Genomic DNA, 5,368 nt, shown 5'->3' with positions numbered 1-5,368 from the left:
AGGTGATTTGTTACCTTTTGATCGTGAAATTGAAAGAACCTTGACAAACAATAGGAGATTTGCTAGGAGGAATTTGAGAGGTATTAGTGAGGTTGTGGATATTCAACCAACTATTGAGTTCATCAACCCTTTTGCAAGAGAAGGTGAGGAGAACCCAACACCAAATACCCCACAAAATCAACCTACAATGCCTAAGTTTTCATCACATTCCGTACCCACCGAGGAGAGCTTACCCAATGGTACTCCCACACCACAACATTTGACCGAAAATTTTATTGCCAAATCCGCCTTTATCCAATTAGTCGAAAGGAGCCAATTTGGGGGGATGCCTAGTGAAGACCCTCATTCTCATATGGAAACCTTTTGTGACTATTGTGATGCGATTTCTCAAACCGGTGTAACTCAAGACCAAATTCGATGGGTCTTATTTCCTTTTTCTCTAATTGGCACCGCGAAACAATGGTTGAAGGGCCTTGATAAGGCCACTCTCGGAATTGATTCTTGGAAGAAGGTGGCTCTAGCTTTTTACAAAAGTTCTACCCACCGAAAAAGACTAACATGCTAAGAGCTCAAATTACGGGTTTTAAGCAAAGGGATGAAGAATCTTTGTATGAAGCTTGGGAACGGTTCAAGGGAATTTGTCGCTCATGTCCTCACCATGGACTTAGCGAGTGGTTCTTGGTACAACAATTTTGGAACGGTCTATATGAAGATTCAAGGAACATTCTCAACATGGGATCAAATGGAATGTTCACCGAAGTTGATGACAATCAAACATGGAACAAGATTGAGGAAATAGCGGTCCATAACTCACAATATAGTAGACCTCGCAAGGCTACTAGAGGAGGAAGGCATGAAGTGGACTCCGTTACTCAATTGGGTGCTCAACTTAGTGCTCACGTTGACACAATCAATTTGAAGTTTGAACAAGCTATGGCTAGACTTGAAGAACCCTCAAAATCACTAAAGCATCATGTTAATGCCATGACGGCATCCTCATCAATCCCAAGTGGGATATGTGAGAATTGTGGAACTTTGGGACATGACCAAAGTGAATGTAGGGGAACAAATGAACAAGTGAATGCTTTCCAAGCATACAAGAGTGGTACCCCTTATTCCAACTATTACAATGAAAACACAAAATTCCATCCAAATCTCTCATACAAAAGCCAAAATGTTCAAAACCCTCAAACAACATACACCCCACTTCTCATGAGAAACCAAAATCAAAGACCCTGTTACAACCAAAACCAAGGTTACCAAAATCAAAATCCATACAATCACCAAAATGACCAAGGTTTTGATGTTCAAAAAGCGGTCCTCCAAATGCAAATGAATCAACAAGAATTTTTCACTCAAATGCAAAAAAATAGTCAAGCAAAGGAAACCACCATCAACAACATTCTAGCTCACACCAAGATGTTGGAAACCCAATTGACTTAACTAGCATCTTCAAGCTCACAAAGACAAAAGGGGCAATTACCACCTCAAAGTAATCCCCCAAGACATGAAATGGTTAGTGCCATTCACTTGAGAAGTGGTACAAGGTATGAAGCACCGAAGAAGCAAGTTGAGGATGAAGTTGTGGAAGCTAGTGATAAGGAAGAAATTATGTAAAACCCCAAAGATGGAGAATCATCAAAAGAAGAAATTTCAAAGAAAAATGAAGACAAGGTCAAGGAGAAGGAGCCCATTATGATTAGACTTCCTTTTCCAAGTCGTCAAGCCAAGCCCAAATTTGATGACCAACTTGGAAAGTGTATGGAAATTGTGAAGAATTTAGAAGCCTCAATTCCTTTCACGGAATTAATCAATCACGTGCCGGCCTATGCGAAATACATGAAAGACATCCTCACAAAGAAGAAGTCGATCCGGAAGCTTGAGACTATCGCCTTCACTAAGGTGAGTAGTGCAATACTTCAAGGGAGTTCACCTCCAAAACTCAAGGATCCGGGAAGCTTCTCAATACCGTGTACCATTGGCGACACCACGATCATCAAAGCCTTATGTGATCTAGGGGCTAGTGTGAGTGTTATGCCGTACTCGGTGAGTAAAAGGTTGGGGATGGGAGAGCTTAAGTGCACCAATATCACACTCCAAATGGCCGATAGATCGACGAAGACACCATTAGGGATATGGGAAGATGTCCCCGTACGACTTGGGAAGTTTTTCATCCCGGTGGACTTTGTCATTGTTGATATGGAGGAAGATTCCAACATTCCAATCATTCTAGGAAGACCCTTCTTACACACCGCGGGTGCGGTGATTGATGTAAAACATGGAGAGCTTACTCTAGAAGTGGGAGATGAGAGTATAACTTTTAATCTTGACAAGACTATGAGAGCTCCCCGTTTACATGAACCGTGTTTTATGATCGATCATTATAGTCGGAAGGATGAAAGGAAGGAGTCGGAACTCCAATGGAAAAAGAAAATTGAAGATGCTCCATTCAAAGAGCAAGTGAATTGTGACAAAGAGAGCTTGCAAAGCTCACCAAAGTCAAGCAATGAAGAAGATGGCCTTATTGGCCAAGAAAAGAAAATGGGAAAGTTGTCTCCATCAAATCAAGAGATTTTCAATGATCAACTTAATGAAGTATGTGGTCTTTGGGACGACGAATTTGAAGGGATTTTTAATCCCTACATTGGTAATGCCATCGATCAAGACCGACAACAAGGGCCAAGGTCTATTGAAGATCTCTATCATGATAATGAACAAGCGTTTGATTACTTTTTCAAGGTGTTGAGCAACATCAACAACACCTTGAACATGCCCCCTTGACATCTCATCAAGAATGAGAGTTTGGTGGAGTCCTCCCTAAACCACCATTTGTAAATATTTCTAACTCCCTAACTTGCATTTCAATTCTTATATTGCATTTTTTTGTCATTCTTGGATTTTTATACTTTGATCAAGATAATTATCATGTTTGAGAGAAGTGAGGGAGGGACTAATAATTTCAATTAATGTGTAGTGCTTTAGCTTAGTGTGGGGATGACAATTGCCTAGGCTATCCATACCTTAGTAGTGCCCCCATAATGAAGAACACGAGATATGAAGAAGAATGGAAAAATGACAAGGGATTGGCAAAGTACACGGATGGAACTAAATCCGGTTACAAAGGGGTCGAATCCGAGCGGATTCAAGAGAATCCGCCCGTCTTCAGGAAATCCGGGCATATTGGGTAGAAGACGCCCGTCCAACATGAGCTGAATTTTTGAAATTTATGACTGTCAAAGAATCCGGGCGTCCTGCATTCAAATCCGCCCGTCTTCAAAAATCCGCCCGTCCTGAGAGGAAGACGCCCGTCTTCTTGGCTGAGAAAAACAAGAAAAATCCCTGTAAAGGAATCCGCCAGTCTTCTGTAGAAGACGCCCGTCCCGTGTTTGCAAATCCGAGCGTCTTCACTGAAAGACGCCCGTCTTTAGGCGAGTTTTTCCCAACCCATAAAAGGCCAAATCCGGGCGTCCCGAGCAGAATCCTCCCGTCTTGCCCCTGCAGTTCAAATTTTTCGGGTTTTATAAACCCTCTCCCACATTCATTTCTTCATTCATAACACTACTCATAACTCCAAAACCCTCATCCTCTCCATCACAAAAACAAGATTCCTCAACAACATTCACCAAAATCAAATCAAAACATCCTTTTAACAACAAATCAATCACTCCTCTTTCAACAAAAATCAAAACCAAGCACAAAATCTTCAACCTTTGAGTCGATTTTTGAATTCATAAAGGCAAAGCCTTTCATCTTTAAATCGATTTGGGTGCACTAGAAATTGAAGATTTTTCACTCTTTTCTTGGTTTATTCATCAATGGCAAGGACTAAGGGAGTAACAAAGGCAACAAAGGCAAAGGTGTAGATACCTAGTATCTGCTGAGACTCCAACAAACACCCGATGATTATCGGACTACAACATGTTTTGGGGTCGCACCGTTTGATCGACAGTTTGTGTACAACTTTACGTCGGAAAACTTAAAACGATTTCGAAAACAAAATATTTCAAAAATACCTGGAGTGTTTAATGCACAACGACGGGGTCGCGATGACACTAACTAGAGTCAAAACCGACACCGAGCCAAAAACCGACTCGAAAATTCAAAATCCCGACTCCAACAACGAGTCAAACCGAGTCAACCACAAAAACAAAATATCTCAAGCCTTCTATACTAAGTTTTCCCGGATTCATGAATGGTCAAGTACCAAACATGTGATTACAAAACCTAGGATAGAACAAATCATGATTGCGTTTGTTGTGATAGTGAAAACACAACTCGAAGTGCCGCGACGTGGCTCGCGTCTCTTTGAGCAGCCCAGGTGGCCACGTCGCTCAAAACTCACACAACCACTCATTCTCCTATAAATACCCCTCAAATGTCGCCCATTTGAGATTTACGCGAGTGTCCGCCCCCTCTTTTCTCCCTTAAAATTCTCGACTCGACTTCTAAAGTCACAATCCGATGCGTGTTTACGACCTACCGATCGTAAACACGAGCCTTACACATTGTTTGGTACCGTCATCGTGCATTAAACTACTTGTCCGACCACTTTGACCACTACACCATCACTAAACATTTAAAACACTTTTTTACTTACCAAAACGGTTTTAAACCGAGTTTTTTCCGATCAAACAAGTTGTTACACTTACGTCGGTCACTCGCCACAACCAAACATGTAAGTATGAGGGTGTAAAAATCCTCTTTTATTATGTTTTCTTTCGTTTCATGACTTTAACATGCTAAAAGATGCATAACATGAACCAAAACATGGAATAAACGAGCCAAAACTGATTTTTGGTCTGAGGTAGAAGCCCCTTAGGTCGCCTACTGGCTCGCGCCTAAATGGGGTGCCCAGACCAGAGATCAACCGTGTTTGTTCTCGTCATTTCCCTTAATCCATTTTTCATATTTGTAATCGGTTTTTACCATTTCAAGTATTTTCGAAACCTTTTTGTTTCATTTTACATATTTTAACCATAAAGCATTTTTCACCCTTGGTTCTTCATACCATGACGATTAAATCCGTGTTTCGGTGATAATATTTGGTTAATGACATTTGGGAGGTATTTTAAAGCCTTTCATCATTTCTTTACATTTTCAAAACAAGCATATTAGTCACCAACACGAAATCATCCTTGGTTCTATATACCATGCCGGATTTTAACCCGGGTACGATGATGAGTACCGACTAATTACATTCAAAATGGACTTAAAACAATTAGTCCATAATCATTTTCAAAACTATTCATGTCAAGCTTGTCAAATCGAACCCGACATCGAATATTATCAAACAATGATGATTATTCGAGTCTAGTTCTTCAAATCAACAAATACGGTCTAAACGACCCTTTCAAAATCAAACCGGGTC

At 40.8% G+C, this 5,368-nt stretch overlaps 1 non-coding gene across 1 annotated transcript; it reads right to left on the bottom strand.

The window, feature by feature from the left end:
• Nucleotides 1-558: 558 nt before the first annotated feature.
• Nucleotides 559-665, bottom strand: LOC141634582 (small nucleolar RNA R71). Its single transcript, XR_012539309.1, has one exon. It is a non-coding gene; the product is annotated as a small nucleolar RNA R71 (small nucleolar RNA).
• Nucleotides 666-5,368: the final 4,703 nt, after the last annotated feature.

The sequence above is a fragment of the Silene latifolia genome, chromosome Y, assembly GCF_048544455.1.
Source record: "Silene latifolia isolate original U9 population chromosome Y, ASM4854445v1, whole genome shotgun sequence".
NCBI lineage: Eukaryota > Viridiplantae > Streptophyta > Magnoliopsida > Caryophyllales > Caryophyllaceae > Silene > Silene latifolia.
Note: the sequence above shows the minus strand (reverse complement) of the source record. Positions and strands in the feature narration are given on the sequence as shown.